Genomic DNA, 24,912 nt, shown 5'->3' on the forward strand with positions numbered 1-24,912 from the left:
CAAAACTATTCTTCTGCTCTGAACCTGTGTTTGTTGTCCTTTTATAACTCCCGTATACCAATCTCTTCATGAAGTCCATTGCCAAAACTAGACATTATGAGCCAAATTCTGCATAGAGGTTGCTCCCACTGATGACCTACAAAAGTCAATTTGAACCCACACACCTCTTCTTACCTGCTTCTGTGAATCCAAAGGTAGAATTTGGACCTTAATTATGAAAAACTGACTCTTTCTCACTCGATTAAGAAATATTTTAAATAGCCAAATTGGGAGTGGGTTTCAAATTTAATTCAATTTAAAGATGTTTCCTGAGCTTTTAAGCCAAGTTTAATCCTGGAATGAATTTTTACAGATGTTACAAATTCTCTGTTTCAAGGGAGGTCTTAACAGAGACAGTGATGCAACCTCAAGTAAAACTACGCAAGCAACACAGCTATTATGCCACATTAATCTCAACAAATATATTCTCTAAATGCAACTGAGTATTAAACCTATTGAAAGAGTTTGTGCGGGAGAAGGTGATTATGCAGTAGCAGTTTTGTTTAACATTTCTTCCAGTCTCTGGCTAGTGCTCTAGACACTACTAGAAAAGGGAAGGATTTTGCAGTTCCTGGCACTGCGTGTTATCTACCAGCACAAAAAGCAAAGATTTATTTTTGCTTGCTGAATGAGCGAGAATGAAATGCTAAGAGCTCTGTAATGTTTCACACTGTTGTCATATTTTTTAGACCCTGGGAGCCAGAAGTTCTTGGAAAGAATGTGTGTACGAAATAATCGTATTTATCCATGAGAGAATCTAGTTTTGTAACGTTAAATGGGGTATACAATGAAAAAGCTGAGTGTGTGATGCCTCTGCAAAATTGCCCCTTTTGTTCTGTATTTTAATAAGTTTCAGTTATTTATATTTAGCAGGTCTGTTTTCTAAACAATTACAAAATTTGTAATACAGATAAACTCTTATGTGAGGAATAAGAGAAAATACACGTTTGCTAAGGCACTATTTAAGTGTTCAGAATGTTTGTTTTTCCCACAATGCTAGTCAGATTTCACAAATAGGATTGTTTGAATGTATGCACTGAAGGCTTTACATGAAATCGGTTCTTACTTTCAGACCTTTCAAAAAGTCATGCTTAGTTTTAACCTCATTCTACATTGCAAGTTTTCTATAGGACAATCTGGATTGATTCTTTTGGGATCTAACAGTACATTCTCATGCTCTTTGACTTCATTGATTTAATAGTGAATGGCACATTCCTGGAATGCTTTCAACGGAAGGCTTCTATGTAATATGGATATGGATAAATGTAACACAGTGGACCAGTTTGTATTTTAAGTAGCAGTGTTATCCCTTATTATTTTAGTAGTGAGTTTCTTTCATTCCAATTCCTCTGTTTCCATAAAGCTGATTATCATGAGAGATTCAGAATTATGAGAAATTGCAGTTAAACTACCATTTTATAATGAATTGCTTTCTAAGAAAAAGCATAGCAATTGGAAGTGATCCCATTGCACATCTGCAAACATTAGACCAAAATTTGCTCCCAGTTCAGTTACGCTGGTGTAATCCTGGAGTGACTACATTGAATTCAGTGGAGTTAATCCAGAATTACACCAGAGTAATTCAGAGAAGAATTTGTCCCAGAGATTGTATTCCTAATCAGGCAGTTATGCCTATGCATCAAGGGACAAAATATTCCCAAACCAAGAAAACTCTACAGCAGATTTCCTAACTGTCATCCTATTGGGACAGTAGGCTATGCTTCCTTTCACAGTGCCAGGGGATGTACTCAGTGAATCTCCCACCAGCAGAGTTTCACCACCAAGTTCTGCATGCCAATATGTAACTGAGGCCGACATAACTTAGGTTGATTTACAGTGGTGTTTACACCACACTGTGTTGATGGTAGGGTTGCCAGGCATCCAGTTTTTGACCGGAATGCCCTGTTGAAAAGAGACCCTCGCGGCTATAGTCTGCATCGCTGACCAGTCGCTAGAAGTCCGGTCGGTGGCGCAGCAGGGCTAAGGCAGGCTCCCTGCCTGCCCCTGCTCCGCACAGCTCACAGAAGCAGCCAGCAAGCACAGGGGCGGCTGGGGGGCTCTGCGTGCTGACCCCCACCCGGAGCACTAGCTCCGCAGCTCACATTGGCCAGGAACCACGGCCAGTGGGAGCTGTGAGGGTGGTGCCTGCAGGTGAGGGCAGCACGCAGAGCCTCCTGGCCACCTCTGCGCCTAGGAGCCAGACATGCCGGCCACTTCCAGGAGCTGCCTGATGTAAGCAGCACCTAGAGCCCGCAACCCGAACCCTCTCCTGCACCCCGATCCCCTGGCCCAGCCCTGAGCCCCATCCCATACCCAAACTCCCTCCCGGAGCCTGCATCCCTTCCTGCACACCAACCCCAGCCTGGTGAAAATGAGGGAGTGAGCGAGGGTAGGGGAAAGTGAGCTACGGAGGGAGGGGGTGGAGTGAGCAGGGGCAGGGCCTCAGAGAAGGGGCAGGGCAGGGGGCAGTCAGTAGCAAAGCTGGGGTGGAGGGAGCAGGGCAGTGGCCGCTGCCCCACTGAGCACAAGTGGCACCTTGTCAATGTCTTGGCACCTTTTAAATTTTCCCCTGTTGAGGGAACAAGGGGAGCGATCCAAAAAAAAGGGGCGACCCACTGCGGCGCTTTTACTCACCCAGCGGCACTCTAGGTCTTCAGCGGCACCTCGGCGGCTGGACCTTCACTCGCTCTGGGTCTTTGGCGGCACCTCGGCGGCGGGACCTTCACTCGCTCCGGGTCTTTGGCGGCACCTCGGCGGCAGGACCTTCAGTGCCACCGAAGACACCCGGAGCAAGTGAGGGCCGGCCACCGGAGCACCGCTGGGTGAGTAAAAGTGCTGCAGCGGGTGGCCCCTTTTTTTTGGATCTCTCCCCCTGTTCCCGCCACCTGGCTACGCGTCCGGGGGCAGGGCAAGGGTTTTTGGTTTTCTGCAATCAGAAAGTTGGCAACCCTAGTCGATGGGAGATGTTCTCCTGCCAACTTACCTTCCACCTCTCAGGGAGGTGGAGTATAGATGTTGACGGGAGCGCTCTGCCATCAACTTAGCTTGTCTTCACCAGACCCACTAAATCGACGCCGCTGCATCAATTGCAGCAGTGCTGATGTAGCCGCAAGTGTAGACAAGCCCAAAGAGGCGTCTGGCTCAGTTGCCATAACAAGCAAGATGGAGGAGGTCCTATTTGTAGGATTACATTCACTTTGGACTGCCGTTTGCGTAACTGTATTTTTTAATAATTCTTTTAAAAAGGGAAGAAGAAATCTGGCATATCTGTGTTTTGATTTGCAAAATATGTGTGCACTTCATTTTCCCCTGAGGATTAAGCAGAACTAAAATTAAATAGCACATTCAGATCAAAGCAAATAAAAAACAGGTATAGGCTGCTATTTCCTTCATTTCGATTACCAAAAAATATACTTGTCCTTTATTTTTAAACTGACAGGGCAGGAGAGAGCCTGGCCAGAGCAGAGCACACTCCAGTAATCCCCACCAGCATAAAAATCCCTAGGGGGGCATTGCAAGGTGGCGCAATTTAGAGCTGCTCTGAGGGTACTCTAGTTTATGCCAGGGGCAAATGGGGTCCATGTTCTCCCCAGAACTGTGAAATAACCAAGTAGTGAAAGCCACTTTTGCCCTCTCCAGTGCTCCAAGCGCTGCCCTGCGGTTTCATCCCTGTATTTCCAGAAGTGTTCTGACACATGCATTGCTTTATAACAACTGCAAGAGTGATGAGAGATTTCTTTTCTGAAAACTGCATATAATGATATCACCTTGCTCTTATGTGGCTTACTTAGTATCTGTAGAAGTAGTAGCACTTGATAGAATTAAGTTTTGGCATACATATAGTTTTCAGATGCAGTGCTACATGAACATAACTGACTTCAGTTTATTCACTGCTTTACCATCCATGGTCATAACATTGCTCAGAGTAGTGCTGCCAAGAGCACGCTGTATTCCTGTTAATATCATATGACAACTTGAGATTTGGTGGAAAACTCCTCTCACAAGCTGTTTATACACTCACACTGATATTTGTCTGGAGATATATTTTGTACTCTATTTCCTTACAAATGCGTCAGAAGAGACTTCTGTTTCTTTACACTTTGTATGCCAAACAAAATTTGAACCAAAAAAATTGTTCATAAATAAAATTTCGTCATGAAATCAATGATTTATTCATTTTTTTCATTCAATACTAAAAAAGGATGAGTATGCAAATGTGCAAAAATTACTAAAATAAGTTTGCAAAAAGAAAAGGAGTATTTGTGACACCTTAGAGACTAACCAATTTATTTGAGCATAAGCTTTCATGAGCTACAGCTCACTTAATCGGATGCGTGTAGCTCACGAAAGCTTATGCTCAAATAAATTGGTTAGTCTCTAAGGTGCCACAAGTACTCCTTTTCTTTTTGCGAATACAGACTAACACGGCTGCTACTGTGAAACCTAAAATATGTTTTAATCACATTAGTTCATTAAACTGGTTGTAACCAATTATCTTGCGTATCAGCAACCAACACAAACCCGTAAATGCATCTTTTCTTGTTCGATATAGTGTTAAATCTATAGGCTACGTTATTTGGTTCCCAATTCCACAGTTCTTACTCAGGCAAAACTCCCGTTGATATCAATGGTTTGCCAGAACAAGGACTGAAAGATCAGGCTCTTGAAAAGGATATATTACAATGACCTGATTAAAAATATAATAAGTAGGGTAATTATAACCCCTGTTCATCCTGTTACAATTTCCACTCTACCCACACTGAGAGGGATAGTGTATGTCTTTCCACTTTAACAGCACCATAAAAAACAAAACAATTATCTTGTGGGGGTTTAGGAACCCTGGCAATGCACACAGATTTTGGAACAAGTCACAGGAGTGAGACAAAAAAATTTGTTTACCATGATTGCCATTTATAAGTAATTTTGCAGGAGGCAGAATAGAGCATGTGAATAACTTCAGAAAATGATCTGGAATAATCTTACCAAGTTGTAGTGAATGAATGGTCTTTTTGTGGGAATAATGAAGAGGGAGTAGATAGGAATGATGTAGGAGAATTTAAACAGTAAGCTCTGTATTTCATGCTTCTGATAGTAAGTGGCTTTGGAACATTTATTTTTCATAGTATTTACATTATGTATTGCTACTTCACTCAGTGATTGAAACAAGTCCTTCCTGTTGTGAGGACATTTTATGTTACTTAATGAAGAAAATTGAGCAGATTCAGAGTGAACTACTTGCTTCAATGTTTGTAGAGCAATTGCTTGAGGATACAAAAGAAAGTCTTCTCTGCTTGAGTTTAGGCCAATGTCACTGACTGCAGTACTACAGATTTTAGGAATATTTTTAGTTCGACATCCTTTGCATTGGACCTATGTCCTTCCTGGCTGATGAGGACTAGTTGGGAAAAACTGGTCACTATTATTGGATATTGTCAGAGGCTGCCTGATAGAGGGAAGCTGGCTTCTATCAAAAAGCTATCAGGTGGCCATCTCTCCAAAAAAGTCCAAAGAGAGGTTATTGTAAAAGAAGGCATAGCAACAGCTGTGCTGGAAGTTCCCTTTCCCCACCTCCCGGGGGGAGTGACTGCAGAAGCACTTGGACTATAGCCAAGATTTTTCAAAAGTGGCTATAATGATTTTGAATATGTCATGTTGGGCCTCCAAATTTTTTAAAAAAATCTTGGACTATGTGGTTGGGCTTCCTTTGTTTTAGAGGCAAAGCTAGGGAACAGTCACTCTATACAACATGTTTGCCCAAAGAACTTCTGCTTGGAAATTCCTGTGGGAGTTAACGACAGTTTAACCAGAATTGACTCCCATTCTGCGCCTTCTATATCCTCACAGGGAAGGTTGGAGTATATGAGAGATAATAGCAGCATGGCACCTAAAGGAGAAGTGAATCTAGGGAGTGGCACTGGGCCAAGTGGTGTAAATCAGCATTGTTCCATTGACGTGATGAATGTGCTAAGCAGCAAACTCACTACTTTTCCCCTACCTCCTGCAAACACTTGCTGAAGTATGACCTTCCAGTAGTGCAAGAGCAACCCCAATCCCCTCTTCAGGCCAAGAGGATGAAGGGGTGGGAACTCTTTTTGACCTATGAAGTGAGCTCTCTATCACAAGAATGCAGCAGAAACAGGAAAGCTACATGCAGCGCAGACTGTAACTTGCAAGCATTGCAGCAGGATACTGGTCTGTGAAGAACTTGTGGGGAAAACAGCAGAGACTGGGCAGAGGACTGAGTAAAGAGGGGCCCTAAAAGGAAGTCTTGGGAGCACAGAATCCATGGCTGGCCAAGGCTTTTTAAGGGACAATAGCCTGCAGAAGGCTATTACAGCCAAAGTGCCCCTGACACTGGAGTTTAGCTTGGGAATTGGTTAGTGTGCCCTGACTGGATGTCAGGCCCAAAGAGAAGGGGATGTTGTGCTTGTAAAAGACAAGTATATATGAACAGAGACTCTGGGAGAGACTTGTAGCCTAAGTGCCAGCCACAATTGCAGCAGCCTGCTAGTGGGAACTATGTCAGGGAAGCACAGCAGCAATAGCAGGATGATCAGGCAGACTGGCCCCAGTGAGTGACACCACAGATTCCTAGCTTGCAGAATACCTACTTGCCTGTAATAGAGGAACTCACTGAAGAAGGAGACGTCAGGTGTTAGGCCTGATAACCCGCAGTTGGAGTGCCCCCCACAGGCCAAGCTAAGAACAGCAATGTTTACCTTAAAGTGTAACTGCTCAAACCACTGAATCACTGCAACCTGTCTTTTTCTGTCAGCTCCAGTAAACTATCCCTTCATTCTAATCATATGTTAGAACCCTCCAGCTGCTAGCATTTATAGGACCTGGCAGATGAAGGGCCTTCAGGACTTGCCTCTGAGTTATGAGAGGCCCTAAAGGAACACCAAGTGCACCACTAAATATCCAGAGGTTTGGTGTAGCATAATATTAAACAAACTATATTAATTATAGGAGTATGGCTGATTTGTACCAGCTGAGAATCTGTCCCACTGTCTTCATGAAGGCCTCCAGATCCGTGGAGTTAAGCCCTGCATTCCTTGCAGACCCACCACTGCTGCAACAAAAGTAGTGAATAATCATTTGAAGGCTATGCCTCTTCCCACTCTTTAAGTAGGTTTGGAAGGATTAACTTTTTATCAGTAAATGTCGATTTCACCACACGCACACAAACCAACAAAAAATATTTCCATCAGTAATAATCCAAATTTGCAGATAGGCAAAGTAAGAAAAAGGCTGCTTGAGAGCTTTTTAGAGCTGATTGAAGAATGTTTACTTTGTACATTTTGACATGTGATGTTGACAATTTGTGTTTTAACAGTTATGCAACTTTAAATTTTTGAATCTCAACATCTACTGTCATTAAATAATTATCTGATTCCCTATTGTCTGACCCCTTAATTTCCCATAACTCTGAAATTTAAATTGATAAAAATAGGAAAAATTCTTAAAAATAAACTATTTTCTTTTTAAATTATAAAAAAATAAAAATTGAATTCTGTCACACCAATCTATAAAATTCAAAACCCTTCTGCCTAAGGAAAACATTCCTCAGAAACTGCATCTATTCTCTCTTTCAGATATTTTTTTACTCTGCTACAACATTCATCCCTTTGTCAGCAATAAACTGATGTTTAGATCAAAGTTATATCAATCCAGAAGTAATTTGTCTCTCCAGCTTCCATTTCCTGCTATATTTAGAGATGACATTGGGTGGCACAGATATGTAGAAAATCCGGAAAGCTGTTTAGAGTACTTAAATCTTCCTTTTGTGAATGCATCATCTGATCTACCCTACAGAGTTAGATAGACGCAAGGCAGCTCATGTCGCCCTAACTCTGTAAGCGTCCACACTAAAATATTGCTCCCATCGATATAATTAGCCCACTACGCCACCTTAATAACTCCACCTCCACAGGAGGCATAGCGCTTAGGTCGATGTAGTTAGGTTGACTCAGTATCAGTTTAGATACTACGTTAGTTACATCAATTTTAGTGGCCTCCAGGAAGTGTCCCTCAATGCCCCATTGTGACTGTTCTGGTCACCAATTTGAACCCCACTGCCCAGCGGCCAGGTATGCGGGTACACACCACTCCCCCTTTAAAACCCTATGAATTTCTGAAATGCCATTTCCTGTTCGGTCGGCTTGGAGAGCTCACAGAGCAACCGCCCAGCTGACCACGCCAACCCCATGCAGCGAACGCCCTCCTGCCTGGAGTACACAGGAGGTGGTGGATCTCCTGGGTCTTTTGGGAGAAGAAGCTGTGCAGGCAAAGCTCCAAACCAGCCTAGAAACATCAACATACATGAGCAGGTTGCTCCGGGCAGGGGAGAGAAGGGCTACAACAGGGACACGCAGCAGTCCCGCATGAAAATCAAGGCACTGTGGCAGGCATAGCAGAAGATGAGGGAGGCAAACAGTCTGCTGCAGAGCCACAGACATGCTGCTTCTACAAGAAGCTGCATGCCATCCCTGGGGGAGACCCCACCAGCACTGCCAAGAGACCCATGGACATTTCAGGGGAGCTGGAGTCACAGACCCCTGCAGTGCACATTGAGGAGTAGGTGTTGGATGGAAGGAGGAATTTGGGGGACAGGCTACCAGGGGATCCAGTGGTTCAGAAAGCCAGGACCTTTTTCTGATGCTGGAGCAGTCAAACCAGTCCCTACCGTACAGCACCGGCGAACCTGATGCAGGGGAAAGAATCTCTGGTAAGTATGAAGTTTGTTTTGATATTGCAGGGACACATCCGTTCATTTACTATTTTTAAATTAGGCTACAAGAGGTAGCAAAATAACCAATAGAGGTAGAGTTACTATCTGCTTCTCATTCCCCTGTATGGGGGCTCTGCAGAACAGTTTGTTTATGTCAGGTGTGAGCAAACTTTCTGGCCCGAGAGCCACATCGGGGTTGCAAAACTATATGGAGGGCCGGGTAGGGAATTTGTCTCCCCAAATAGCCTGCCCCCCACCCCCTATCCGCCCCCTCCCACTTCCTGCCCCCTGACTGCCCCCATCAGAACCTCTGACCCATCCAACCCCCCCGCTCCTTGTCCCCAACTGCCCCCAGGGACCCCACCCCCTATCCAACGCCCCACCCTGCTCCCTGTCCCCTGACTGCCCTGACCCCATCCATCTCCCCACCCCCTAACAGGCCCCCCTGTTATCCAGCCCCCCCGTTCCCCGTTCCCTGACCGCCCCCCCCGAACCTCCACCCCATCTAACTGCCCCCTGCTCCCTGTCTCCTGACTGCCCCCCAGGACCCCCTGCTTCCTGCCCCCTTACCATGCCAGAGCCAGCCGCACCGCCCACGCTGCCCAGGAGGAGTGGCAGGCCAGAGCGCTGGCATCACGTTGCACTGAGGCTGCGGGGAAGGGGGAACAGCGGGGGAGGGGCCAGGGACTAGCCTCCCCGGCCGGGAGCTCAGGGACCGGGCAGGATGGTCCCATGTGTCGGATGTGGCCCACGGGCCGTAGTTTGCCCACCTCTGGTTTATGTGCACCGGGATGTCCTATGAATCCTCTATAGAGATCTTGAGGAAACTTTCCTGGAGGTAGTCTGCAATCCTCTGCTGAAGATCTGTGGGGAGGGCTGCCTTATTTCTTCCATCATAGTAGGACACTTTCCCACACCAGTCAGCAATTACTTCAGTAGGCACCAACGCAGCACACAGACTAGCAGCATACGGACCCAGTCTGCAGCCAGATGCATGCATGAGCTGTTCCCTTTCAGCCTCCGTTACCCTCAGGAGTGAGAGATCAGCTAAAATCACCACTGCCTGTGGAAAACAGTGCCAGTCAGTTGCCTTATCCACATATACTAATGCCTGTGTGCTCTTCCCCTCCACCCCCCCCCCATTGTCCCAAATTGCCCCCTTTCCCCTGGGCCACACTCATCATGGCTGGGATTGCCACCGTGTTCTATGAATCCCAAGAAGAAGTGAGAATGTAGTGCTTGTAACTTGTTTGGATCAAGGGGAGTGAAAACACTCACAATAATACCTCTGTGCATTGTGTCTTTTGCAGCTAGAAATGTGACCTTGAGGTTTCCTCCATCTACACCAGTGGAGCGGTTCAGCCAGAAAAAAAGGAGAAGAAAGAGTCTGCAGGACAGCATGTTCCAAGAGATCCTGCAAGTCTCTGGTGCTGCGGATTCCGAGCAGAGGGCTTGGAGAAGCATGCTTTCTAACAGAATGGAAAAGGAGAGTGCGGAGAGGAGAAACATGCAGCAAAAGGACAGAGACGTGCAGCAGGACATGATAACACTTCTCAAGTGCCGGACTGACATGCTGGAGACTCTCTTGACCTTCAGGTTCAAGTCACTGTGCTCACCACCTGCTTTAGCCTATTGATAACTGCATTCCAGGACCTACCTAACCACATACACCCCCAAATTCCACCTATGTTCTGGGCCCACTGCAGTACCCCTACCACTCCTCCATGAGGGAGAGTACACACAATCTCAGCTGCACATACGCTGACCTGTGAGAGAGACAATTGATGTATGTGGTTTTTGAAATGAGAAGGACTATTCTTTCCCCATCAAAAGTTGTTTCCCTGGAATGTATACAGTTTCATTCATTTACAATTATGTTTGTTTGGATTTGTTTGGAATAAAAGTCTATTTATGGAAACTTAATTCATCTTCATTAGTTCACAACATATGGTGGCTGGAGCTGACATTATTCAAAGATAATAGCAATAGATTCATTTGCAGTGTTATATTACCCCACGCAGCACTCATTACAGGGTTCATACCGGGTTTCTAAAAACAATGCCAGGCAGAGCACACTACAGCAACACACACTACTGTGGCTCACTATTCAAATGGCCTTTCAAAGCCTCCCTGAGCCATATAGCTCCCTGTTGAGCTCTTCTTATAGCCCTAGTATCTGACTGCTCAAAATCAGCAGCCTGGTATAATACCTCTGTGCTCCACCCCGGCTGAAACTTTTCCCCCTTTGCTTCACAGATATTATGAAGGACACAGCAGGGCGATATAACCATTGGGATTTTTTTTTCACTAAAGTCTAATTGAGTGAGTAGACAGCACCCTTTCAAATGGCACATTCAACAGTCATTCTGCTCCTCCTGAGCCTGTAATTGAAGTGTTCCTTGCTGCTGTCGAGGTGGCCGGTGTACGGCTTCATGAGCCCCAAGAGTAAGGCATAAACCGAGTCTCCCAAGATCACTACTGGCATTTCAACATCCCCAATGGTAATCCACCAGGCTGGAAAGAAAGTCATTGTTTGTATCTTTCTGAACAGGCTCATGTTTTTAAAGATGCATGTGTCATGCACCTTCCCTGACCAGCCCGCATTGATGTTGGTAAAATGTCCCCGGTGATCCACCATTGCTTGCAATACCATAGAAAAGTAGCCTTTTCTGTTGATGTACTTCGTGGCAAGGTGGTGTAATGCCAATATAGGGACATGCAGGCCATCTATCGCCTCACCATTGCTGCAAAACCATTCAGAACATCCTGCATGTTGTCAAGAGTCACAGTCCTTCACGGCAGGATGCAATTAATGGCCATGCACACTTTCAACACAGCAATCCCCACAGTGGATTTCCCAACTCCAAATTGATTCCTGACTGATCAGTAGCAATCAGTAGCTTCTCCACAGCGATCACCACTCGCTTCTCCACCACGAGTGCTGCTCTCATTTTGGTGTCTCTGCACTGGAGGGCTGGGGCAAGTTCACACACAGTTCCATGAATGTGGCCTTTTGCATTCAAAAGTTCTGCAGCCACTGCTCATTATCCCAAACCTGCATAATGATGCAATCACACCAATTTGTGCATGTTTCACAGGCACAGAACCGGCTCTCCACTGTTTGCAGCTGCTCCATGAATGCCAACAACAACCTTAAATTGTTACTTTCTATGTCCATCAGCAAGGCAGCGTGCAAAGCATCGTCATATCCTTCTCGGCTCCTCTGGTGGTTCTTGAGAATACTGAGGGACAAGATGCGTTGTGTGCACAATGGTCAGAACAGTACTGAAGAGCAGTGCAGGAGCCATGCTTCTCACAAAGATGATGGGTGCACAGGTCTGCGGGGTTTTTGAAAAGCGGGTGCAACGTTATGGGATGCAGATAATATTATGGGATGGAGAAAACTGACTCATGGAACATTGAAACCATGTTCCCAGTCACCTCTGCATGACTTGTTTGCCCCCATGAGGCTTTGCAAATCCTTCCCAAAACATCCTGCGCCAAATGGTGGTGAGTTGCACAGTGGGATAGCTACCCACAGTAGACTGCTCTCTGCATCAATGCAAGTGCTGCTAGTGAGGACATGCACCACTGACACAAGGAGTATAGTGTGGACATGCAAAGGCGATTTAATTACTGCGGCAGCTGTATGTCATCGTTACTTATGTTGACTTAATTTTGTAGTGTAGACATGCCCTTAATTTCCTCCAGGAGATTCAAATCCTATAAAAATGGACTCTAGAAAGTGAGAACTTTGGGGTCTGATTCTGCAAACCAACTTCCAGGAGCATCAGATGAGCATCTGACAAGGCCCTGCTCCCTCCTCGTGTCCAGGCCACCTGGCCAGTGGCTTGGCACAAGCTACTCTAAGGCTGGTAACTATGACAACAACCTTGCAGAACCTGTGTGTGTGTGTATGAATGAATGTGTGAATAAATATGAGATTGAATGGAATGTTATAGCTATAACTAACTGCTTACTATGATTCTTTCTGTATTCACAATAAATGTGGCATTTTGTCTTATTGCCTTTAATAAGATCCTGCTGGTTTTTAATTTATTGGTATAACAAATGCATTCGTTTCTTCCCTGAGTGCTGACTCAGCTTCAGTTTCTCTTCTATATCACAACTTCCTGTCCAAAATTGTACTCTATTAATGACAGCGGTCATATTACTGACTGTCTTCAACAATATACAAGTTATGTCTTCAGTATTTGGATGATCCTATAAGGGACACAAAATACTTGTTTTTCCAGTATCCGTTATGCCACACTTTGGCTCCTTGAGTCTGGAGGAGCTATGTTTAATACTAGCCTCAAAGGGGAGACGGAGCTGTACACCATCTTTGTACCCTTATGAGCCCTGGGTTACTGAAGGCCAGGTTGATCATGAGCACAAGTTAGAGAAGTCTGAGAGATATTGTCCCTTGTGACTGCCTGAAATGGCCTCCAAGGTGCCATTGCAGCAGCCAGGGATCACCAGAATATAATGCACTGCAGCCACAGCCTTCCTGCACACCTGCTACACCAAGGGCTGTGAAGGAGGGTGGCATAGCAGCACTAAGCATGTCCATGGGGACACAGGAACTGGCCTTTGTCATAAATAGTTTCTGAATCTCTGTTTTTCCAAACTTTAAGATTCATCAAGTCATTAATTTTTATGACTCTGGTTACATTTTTATTTTGAACATTAAATATAAAATATGTATGTATATGTAATGTTTCTTTCAAGATTTAGAAACACATTGATTAACAATTCAGAAGCATTGGGACATGATGGAAATTGATAGTATTTACTCCTACTTTTCTGTTTAAAATGAGTGACTTAACTATGTTTTTTACAAGATTTTATATTACTGTCTGAATGTCTGGGACAGTGAGTGAGAGTTTCTGCCTGAGTTTCCATGCACTGGATTGTTGTTTTAACTGCCTTTTTAAAAAAAATCAATTAAAAAAATTGTGGGAATTGACATGAGTTTTAGGAAAAACATAAGTGAACAAGGCATAAATTCAAGGTCAGTATGACTTTTCATGTTTGTTGTACTTTGGTCAGCATGTATTATTACCCTGTCACATATTTTTTGTTTATTATGTAAAACCAGTGACATTTGTACTGAAAACCATCCTCTCAAATATTTCTCCAAGCATCTTTTGTCTTCCTTCATTTCACAGTTTTGATGGATTTTTTTTCCCCATTTTATTATGTTGAAAGATTGCTTATGACATTCTGGAATTTGAAGCAGCAGAATAGAAAAAAAAAACCTGACAGAAATTCACCCCATGCAGAATGGCCTATATAAGGCCCCACACATCCTCTGTGAAGGAGTCTGAGTGAAGATGCCAGACAGAGGATTCTGAATGCTCTGTGGTGGGGCTTCCAGCCAACTCAAAGTAGACTGGTCTGGAAGGGGGCAAGGAGTGCAGCCTGGGATGAGAAAGGGCCATTGGATTCCCACCTGTTTAGTTTCTGTAGCCCAAATCAGTGCAAAGGGACACTGTTGCAGTCTGACATATTGCCTGTGACTTGGGGTGAATTGTGTGCCTCAGACCCCATAAGAGTTTATTGCATAAAACCTGTTATCCAAGGTTTTGTGCAAAGAGTAGCTGAGAACAGAGCTGGCCATAGACCAAATGGTGACCCAGATGAGGAGCGTCTTCAGCACCAAACCCCTCACCCTTTGTTAAACTTCTGAATACCTTATTTTTATTGCATTTGTAGCCAATTTCACCACTTTGATGCATGATTTATCCCTGTCACATAAGATGATAAATTTGCACACTAGGATCTGTAAATCTGTATTTATTCGTGCCATATATAAGCAAATAAAAACATTCATTTCCTCTAAGCTTATAGAAACTTTTTGATTTTAAGAATAACTGAAATGTACTAACATCAAGAAATTGAACTCTGAACCAACATTGGGTGGACCAGTTTAAAATAGTATTAAAGTAGAAAACAGTCTTAAAATGTTAACCATAATCCTTTAGTTCAAAAGGTCACTTTTCTCACATTTGCCCTCGTGAACTGAAGCACAGCATCAGAGAGATCCAAAGACTGTCCAGTGGCATTTTCAAGTGATAAAATAGCAAGCGATTTCAGTTTCTCATCAGCCATCATCGATCAAAGTTATGTTTTAGTGAGACTGAGTTTTCAAAAAACTGTGCTCACCACTCGGGACTATCACTAGTAGCATGAGCATAATCATCAAAGTTATCCACACATTAGAAAAAGTATCCTTCAGCTCTACATCATGAATGAATGGAAAAGTTGGAGTGGAGAGTGCTTCCCAGATTACAATATGCGATGGATGTTGTCCAATTCGACATAGAGATCTTTATCATTGACATCCGAACATTCCCCATGTGTCGGTGTCTCATGAAGGTCTGCACAATTGCTCAAGAGTGTTTTCCTGTCTAACAGCAGTTTATTAAGGTCATACAAAAAACCCCAAGTCTTTTCGTGGTGCTTCATTTGTCATGTCTTTTCTAGGATGGACACTCAAGCAGTGTGAACAAGCGAGCAAAAAAACTCCCTCTTGAATTTTTCTTCCAAGCTTCCCGTCACCTCATCTCTGTCCTCATAACCAAACTGTCTTTTCTTTCAATTAATACAAAGTTTCCTTGAAGACAGGCTCAAATCCTAAGTTTTCCACCATTTCTTTGGCAGCAATGATGGCATCTTCAAAACTGTTGTCTCTGTAGGCCACAATGAAATCAAGGCAGCTTCTCATCAAAATAATAGTGGTAATGATGTCCATTGATTGAGTTTGTAATGCCTTGCTTACAACGTTTACTTGGAACAGGATATCGTTCCAAACCACAATTGAGACCAGAAATTAGAAGTTAGTGATCTCGTTTGCCAGGCTTTGCGCCTTGTGTCAGATTCCAGTCTCGATTTTACTCAACTGTGCCAGTTCCATCAGGGTGTCATAAACCTCAGTCATTTGGTATCTCACTGGCCTTGTGCTGTCAATGCGTCTCTCCCAGTGAGTGTCACTTAGTGCCTTCACGTCAGATTTGTAACATTATGCATGAGGATCTCCCACCTGACACTTGATGCTGAAAACGGGACATATATCCTTTGCAGTACTCCGAAGAGAGATACTGAATCTAAAGAAGATGCTGCTGCATCGGACACACCCAGGTTGAGGGGAATGGCAGCCACCAGGCACGAAGAAAGCTCTTGGATTCAGCTCAGGGATCGTTGCCTGGATGCCACGGTTTCTTCCCTTCACGTTCATGCCATTGTTGTAGCCTTGGCCGCGGCAGTCCTGAAGCTTTATTTTATTCTCATTAAAAACATTCATAAACAGTTCTGTTAGGCCTGTTCCAGTAGAGTCATCCACAGACCAGAAACAGATAAAATGTTCCTTTTCTTGGATACAGCCATCCTCGTCGTCAACAAATCTTACTGTAAATGACGTCTTTTCACTGTGACACATGTCAGGAGTGCAGTCCTTTATTATGGCCTAGTACTTTGCTTTGCCAAGCTGCATCAACATGTTATCAAGCATCTTCCTTACCATGGGATCAGTCAATTCATTTTCAATTGTTTGGCAGCAGTAATCGTCTATAGCTTCTTTACAAACTACTTGACATAGGTGCTCGCACCTGACATCGTCATATTTCCCAAGAAACTCTACCAAACTGAGGAAATTACCATTATGTTCAGAGAACAACTTTTCTGATGATCTCCGAAAAGTCAAATTATTCTTTGCAAGGAAGAGGGTAATTGAGATCAGATGCTCGAACATGTTCCTCCAGTGCTGAGTTTCTACATTAATAATGTACAGGTTTTCTGCATCTGTGAATTTATTCAGCTTGATCCCGGACTCAACCTCCATCCATTTGGAATAGGCCATAAAATGGCCTAGTGACTTTTCATGTTGCTTCAAAGCACCAGCTAAGTTATGCCAGTGATTGTACCCAGAAAGCACAAGCAACCATTTGACATTCTTGTCAAATGTTTTGCAATAAAACCAGAACACTTTGTCAGCTGATTTTGAGTAAACTAGCCTATGCTGATTCAGTTTCTCACCATTCTCAAGCACTCTTTCACAGTGTCACTTGAGAAGTGTTGCTTCCACGCATTTACAGGCAATGTCATATCCTCGATTTTGCCTGGCCCATTCAAAATCGTATGATCCATATTGGCAGAGTTTAGGATCGCCGACCATAAAGCAGGATCTGATGTATTGATTTGTGGTGTGCAATTTTTCTCACCGCTGTTTCTGTGATCGTGCAAGGCTGATTCTTCTTTATCGTTTCTCTCCTTTTCATGTGAGCCACATTCTTCTTTATCATCATTCTCTTTTACGTTGCCAAGAAAACTGAATGATTATCCATCACTTTCCTCACATTTCCATTCCTTATCTTCAGGTAAATCTGCTAATTCCTTAGCAACAGGACTTCCATCATTTATGCTTCACTCCTTAATTTCTTCTGCACTGAGACTATGGCTACCTAAAGCCATGTCTGTGTTGTTCTGTTTCAGATATTTTCCCATCAAATTTGCCCCTTGCTGCAAACTAGATTGCAGTTGAGCATTTCACTTCCTATACTGAGCTTCTTTTATAGATTCATCACTTTCCTATAAGTAATTTCAGTGTCAGGTCCATCACCCTCTCCCAGTCCCTATCACTTTTTGTTACTTTTTGTTTTTTAGCTACCTCTTGGTCACAAAGCTTTCAACTACTTATAGCATTTCCAATGCCACTGATGCTCCAAGGTGCAACAGTCAATGCCCCTAAGTTTTGTCAGTTATTTTCGCAAATATCTCTCAATTCTACTAGGATAGGTAGACATCTGGCTAAAGAAATGAGTGAACCTGTTCTTTCCAATATGCCTTTAAAGAAACAGCACATTAGAGAGCAATTTTGATAGTTTAGTGGTTCAAAATTAATATTCTAATTCCAATATTCTAATACAGTAGTTTAAAATAGGTTCCTAACATTCTCCATTGTATCTTCATTTTAATTTTCAAAAGAGCTTTAAAAATTTTCTTTTGTTTTTTGTTTAAATATTCTGCATATACATATCTAAATTTGGAGGGAGGGTTGGAGCTAGGTGGAAATACCAAAGAACTCCCCAGTCATCTTCATAGTACTGTTTTTCATAAAGATAAATGTGTTATATCTTATTGTTGCCAAACTGTTTCTTATTCTTTCATATAGCATAGGAGTTTTTTCCCCAGCATCAAGCAAGTGGACTTTTTCCTGTGTAATAACAAACACACACAAATATTTCACATCTGCCCCACACACAAAATACTTACTCAGACATAAATGTTTATGAATTCAAGTTGTCACAATCACAAAAATGCAGGAGCTGGACACGTCTGTATAAGTAACCAGTAAACTAAATTGGGGAAATATGATAAACCACCTGTTTTGTTCAAATGAATAAACAATTTCGTTGAGTGCTGAAAGGAAACAGGATTTAGATAGGGGAGAATGGCGTTGTCCAGTGCTCACCATAGTTAGATAATCATGCAACTGTCTTCTGTATGATGCTTCATTAAAATTCTTCCTTACTTGAGTAATCCCCATGGGGCCATGAGAGTCTTAATTTTTTGGAATTCATTCCATTCTTACAATGTATCTAATATGACCATATGTAGAAACTAGAGATAAAATCAGCCAAAATCTCAGGAAAAAAAATATGCAGACAGCTGGATTTGTATTTTTCTCCATAGGATTTGGGTGAATACTTGTTCAGCTACATATTGCATTAAACTGGCACAACCAGAAACATGTATTTATGTATTCACAAACAGAATGTATCAGTTTGTTGTAAGAAGCAAACACTTTTAGGTTTATTGATCCAAATTAATTTATATTATAACTCTTTGGAGTTACTACACAAATTAAATTGGCCATTGCGTCTATTAGGAAAATGAGTAAGGTCGTTACTCAAAAGAGAATTCTAAATGCTTTTTCAGCTTTGCTTCCCCTTGTTAAACTCTGTTCTATTAGATTCTTTTTGTTTCAAATGTTTCCCATCCTGAAAATATCACAAAATATTTGCATGTGTTTAACACTAACCTGAGTTGTCTGAAGTACTTCTGTTCACAACTCCATAAGGAGACAAATAACTGTAAATGGCAGAAACACTTAGTGGGGTTGAGTCTATCAGAGTCCTATTTTATCCATAATAACCAGTCTTCATAGCTCTCCCATCAACATAATTACTCCACCTCAACAAGAGGTGGAAGCTATGTTGGCGGGAGAGCGTCTCCTGCCAATATAGCGCAATGTAGACACTGCTTTAAGTTGATGTAATTTATGTTGCTCAGGGGGGTGGTTTTTTCACACCTCTGAGGACATAAGTTTCATCGACTTAAGCAGTAATGAAGACAAGCCCTCAGTGTGAATATCAGTGTGTAACTTTCAGTGGAAAATGCATTGCCAATTTTAGATGCCAAGGCAATTGTGCAGTCAATATTGGTATATCTATATAGAATCATAGAATCATAGAATCATAGAATATAAGGGTTGGAAGGGACCCCAGAAGGTCATCTAGTCCAACCCCCTGCTCAAAGCAGGACCAATTCCCAGTTAAATCATCCCAGCCAGGGCTTTGTCAAGCCTGACCTTAAAAACCTCCAAGGAAGGAGATTCTACCACCTCCCTAGGTAACGCATTCCAGTGTTTCACCACCCTCATAGTGAAAAAGTTTTTCCTAATATCCAATCTAAACCTCCCCCACTGCAGCTTGAGACCATTACTCAACATTGAGAACAGTCTAGAGCCATCCTCTTTGGAACCCCCTTTCAGGTAGTTGAAAACAGCTATCAAATCCCCCCTCATTCTTCTCTTCTGCAGGCTAAACAATCCCAGCTCCCTCAGCCTCTCCTCATAACTCATGTGTTCCAGACCCCTAATCATTTTTGTTGCCCTTCGCTGGACTCTCTCCAATTTATCCACATCCTTCTTGAAGTGTGGGGCCCAAAACTGGACACAGTACTCCAGATGAGGCCTCACCAATGTCGAATAGAGGGGAACGATCACGTCCCTCGATCTGCTCGCTATGCCCCTACTTATACATCCCAAAATGCCATTGGCCTTCTTGGCAACAAGGGCACACTGCTGACTCATATCCAGCTTCTCGTCCACTGTCACCCCTAGGTCCTTTTCCGCAGAACTGCTGCCTAGCCATTCGGTCCCTAGTCTGTAGCTGTGCATTGGGTTCTTCCGTCCTAAGTGCAGGACCCTGCACTTATCCTTATTGAACCTCATCAGATTTCTTTTGGCCCAATCCTCCAATTTGTCTAGGTCCTTCTGTATCCTATCCCTCCCCTCCAGCGTATCTACCACTCCTCCCAGTTTAGTATCATCCGCAAATTTGCTGAGAGTGCAATCCACACCATCCTCCAGATCATTTATGAAGATATTGAACAAAATCAGAGTTTATGATGAAGTAAGTCAAGGAGGATGCCTCTTATCTGTTTTAGAGAAGCATGGATTCTTTATTGGATTGGGTTAGGATCATATACAAAGATCAGAAGGCAATATCCCAAAGGAGAACAAATACATACATAGGCATATATATTTTAGACTTCACAGAGAGAAAAATATTTCAAATCTATAGATTTCATAAACTGATCATTTTGAGAATCTGAAAGAGGATTTGGAAAGTCAAACACAGTCATATATTGTTTGCAGTGGTTGTTATCCAGATATCGTTGAGGTTCCCATTCTTCAGACTGTCCAAAATCTCACTGTGAACTCAGGGGCTTTACTTGTATACAAAATGCCTCCTGGGTTTGTTATGTGAATCACTTTAAAGATCACAAACTTATCTTGTTCTCCTGTCGGCTTTCCAATAGCATAATGATGGGAATAATCATAGAATCATAGGACTGGAAGGGACCTCGAGAGGTTATCTAGTCTAGTCCCCTGCCTCATGGCAGGACTAAGTATTATCTAGACCATCCCTGACAGGTGTTTGTCCAACCTGCTCTTAAAAATCTCCAATGATGGAGATTCCACAACCTCCTTAGGCAATTTATTCCAGTGCTTAACCACCCTGACAGTTAGGAAGTTTTTCCTAATGTCCAACCTAAATCTCTCTTGCTATAATTTAAGCCCATTGCTTCTTGTCTTATCCTCAGAGGTTAAGGAGAACAATTTTTCTCCCTCCTCCTTCTAGCAACCTTTTATTTACTTGAAAACTGTTATCCTGTCCCCTCTCAGTCTTCTCTTCTGCAGACTAAACAAACCCAGTTTTTTCAATCTTCCCTCATAGGTCATGTTTTCTAGACCTTAATCATTTTTGTCGCTATTCTTTGGACTTTCTCCAATTTGTCCACATCTCTCCTGAACTGTGACACCCAGAACTGGACACAATACTCCAGTTGAGGCCTAATCAGTGTGCAGTAGAACGGAAGAATTACTTCTCGTGTCTTGCTTACAACACTCCTGCTAATACCTCTCAGAATGATGTTTGCTTTTTTTGCAATAGCGTTACACTGTTAACGCATATTTAGCTTGTGATCCACTATGACCTCCAGATCCCTTCCTGCAGTACTCCTTCCTAGGCAGTCATTTCCCATTTTGTGTGTGTGTGAAACTGATTGTTCCTCCCTAAGTGCATTTGTCCTTGTTGAATTTCATCCTATTTACTTCTGACCATTTCTCCAGTTTGTCCAGATCGTTTTGAATTTTAATCCTATCCTCGAAAGCCCTTGCCACCTCTCCCTGCATGGTACTGTCTGCAAATGTTACAAGTGTACTCACTATGATTTATAAGAACTTAGATAAGACTACTCAGAGGCATGATATAAAAGGACACCTACTATATTTCAATGCTCTTATTCTGTTTTGAATTAAAAAGGTAAGAGATTCCCAAACGTTTTCATAGTGCAAATCACATCTTTATAGTCAGAGGGCCCGATCCTCAAAGGTATTTTGTCGCCTCCCTCCCATTGATTTCAAATAGCATTTTAAAATCAGGATGTACAAAAATATATTTATACATTTTATTGGGTCAGGCAGTTCCCTGATAGCAGGCAGGTCTCAGAAGGACAGAGTGCCACCTCCATACTATTGTTACCCATTCCCACTGACCCCATGGAGGCCATCTCATTAGAAGCTGGACGTGTGAGTGGGGCATGGGGGTCAGGTCAGAGGGAAGAGAATCTGATGCTGGAGGGACAGTTCTGTCCACATGAACAGGGCTGCAAAGGTTAGAGAGCTTCCATACAGATACAGCTTTTCCAGGCCTCAGCTTTTCCTCTGACATCTGTACATGTGTGCGGGTTTGAGGAAGTCAGTCCTTACACTACTCATTCTGCACAGGGAGCAGCCTTTTTATCACCTTGCTGAGGGAACAATGCCAGTAAAATTCTGTGGGGGGAACCTCATAACAATTCCTGTCTCCCCTGCACAGGTGATTCTCACATAGGGGACAACTTGGCCTACTACCATATGCTCATATTAAATCCAAAACAGTTCGCAACAAGTGATAGTTGAATGATCAAAAAACTATTTACAGTTCTGCTAGTGGTTCCCATCACAGAAATAATTACACTTTTGTTCAAACAGAAGAGAAGTATAAGATGGAAAAACTGGCATACTGTAGATTGTGAATTCCTATAGGGGTTTTAATTTTCACATACACTTAAACTCATGTAGTCTAACAAGCTTAACATTTTGGCCAGTTCCACAGTGTGGAAATTTCAACCCTGGATGGTTTTGGCGGAAAAAAAGTGTTCTCACAAATATAAAAAATGAACAGATGTAGCTATTGGTGCTTCCAACGCCCACTGACAAAAAACATCTGTGTTGAACTTCCTGAATTTTTAAGATCCTGAGAACACTCCCACACAGCACTGAAAAAAAGAAGAAAAAAAAACATTTTAAAACAATTGGCTGGCAGATCACTTTTCAGTTCTATTACTGAATGTTCTAATACAAACAGGTGTTGGTTGTTGTGTTTTCCTTAAGAGCTTAACTAACCAAGCAACAAGTTTATAGTTATTAAAAACCAAACCTCTGGCTTAACTGCCTGACAGGTTATTAATATTTGATATGGCTTGTCAGAAGCTAAAATTCCTGATCTTGGGAATTCATTGGTCAAACAATTAATAATATAAGTGAGAAAATGAAAAATAACTAAATAAATAAGGTTTTGGTGTAGATATTAGCAGATAGAAAAGGATAGAATTTCACCCTGCATCATACATTCCCTGAGTGTCTAGCCTTTAAAATTCTTTCAAAACCCATGTTGAATGAAAAGATTTTTTTTCTTCCTATTTTGGAAGCCTATTATATTGTGCTAAAAATGTCTGATACATTTATTATATTTCTATTTCAATATATTCATTCAAGTATATATCACTTTTTAGGCCCAGTGAGCTAAATTCTTCCCTTTAATACATCTCCTCTACTGCCATTGAAACCATGGGAGTTGTAGACGCACCTCCACTTTTCTATCACATCCATCACATTAATATTTGAGTACCTCCAAGGGCAGATTTGGCAAAATGCGTATTAACTTGTTTTCTAAATTAATTTGCTGTTGCATGTCAACTGAACTTTTTTGAGTAATTTAATCAAATATTAATGAATTATTCTAAAATGATAAATGAGTGTTATAGAAACAGTCTTCAAAACTGGCAGTTAGCTCTTAGGGCATGTCTACTCTTCTAAAAAAATGAGCTTCTTAACTGTGGTAAGATAAACCATATTCACTAACTCGAGTTAAAATAGCAGTGAAGACATGGCAACTCAGTTTATAACTCAGACTAGCAGATCATGTTAAAAGCTCATAGGGCAGACAGGTTGAGCTGGAGCTGCTAATCTGAATTAAACCCGATCTCCTGGGTCTTCACTGCTGTTTTAACCCGAGGTAGCTAACCTGAGATAAGAACACTTTTTTGTTTTGCAATGTGGCATATCCTTAGTCTGAAAAAGCTTGCTGAATCAATTTAAATGGCAGCAGTGACTCAAATTAAACATTAGGTTTTATTTATTTGATAAAGACTCAATATTTAGATTGAACATGAAGTCATAATATTTAGATAACCATAAAGGTAAGTTATATCTTAGGTGGGGTTAACCAATGAGTGGACTCCTTGCTGTATGACTGGACTCCCTGTTGCATTACTGTGCCAGATTACACAAATATAAACCAGACTAGCTACACTGATAGCATTTCTCCTTCCACTCTCGCAAACAGCATGTGCCTAAACTGGAGACTATGACAGGGGGCATTTATAGACCACTTATGCTGGCCCTGCACTGGAGGATTTCCTGTAGTGTATGGGGGCTGTATCAGGGAGCCAGAATCTGGTCTAGAAGTTTTACCAGGTATATTAATCTGAAGCCAATAGAAACTGAGATAAACTGCTATCTGGAACTGCTATAATTTAAATTACTCACTGTACTCTAAACAAAAAAGAAAAAACGTTTTAAGTGGTCGTGACATTTTCCATCTCATGTTTTTATGCTAAACCATTCCTAACGTCCAAGAGAACGTTACTGTTTTGCATTACAACTAGTAATGTGTGTGGCACTGATTGACAACGTGGTTTAATAATCTGATGCATGTTACATTCAGCACTTTTTCTTACAACAGAATTTTCATGCATGAGTTTTATGTCATCTGCTCATCCTTAATGGAATAATAATCTTATATATTGTACTCCATACTCCTAAAGCTTGGTTATTTAAGGTCAAATCTCTGTCTTTTGAAGTCATTGGGAGTACTGCCATATACTTCAATAGGATCAACACACCAAGCAGAGCTGGCAATATACCACAAGAACCTTATCTTAAATTTCTTGGGGGACCTGTGAGTTCCAGGAGCCAAACCCCTTACTGGTTCTGTAAATAGGAACACTCCCCCCCCCATCCCATTTGCCATGAAATACCCTGTTGAAAACTTAGCATGGAAAACCTTATGGGGTTTTGCCTATCCTTGCCCTTTTCTATGGGTGTTTTGCTGTTTTTGTCCCAGTAAAATTGTTTAAAAAGAGGAGAACCCTACAAAAACACCTCAAAGCATTCCTCCAAATACTTTCATGTATTCTGTGTATGAAGAATTTTTAAACTGAATCCTTTGAGTTCTTGACCTATAATTCCAATTATATCTTCTTGTACCAGTGTTTGATCTTCTAGGGTGACACAGCAACTTCCTAGA

The 24,912-nt window shown here is 42.3% G+C and overlaps 1 protein-coding gene across 2 annotated transcripts in view; it reads left to right on the plus strand.

Annotated features, from left to right (window-relative positions):
• COL4A2 (collagen type IV alpha 2 chain) overlaps positions 1 to 24,912 on the plus strand; it is a 245,114-nt gene that overhangs the window by 115,017 nt on the left and 105,185 nt on the right. The window lies entirely within an intron of this gene.

The sequence above is a fragment of the Caretta caretta genome, chromosome 1 (assembly GCF_965140235.1).
Source record: "Caretta caretta isolate rCarCar2 chromosome 1, rCarCar1.hap1, whole genome shotgun sequence".
Taxonomy (NCBI): domain Eukaryota; kingdom Metazoa; phylum Chordata; order Testudines; family Cheloniidae; genus Caretta; species Caretta caretta.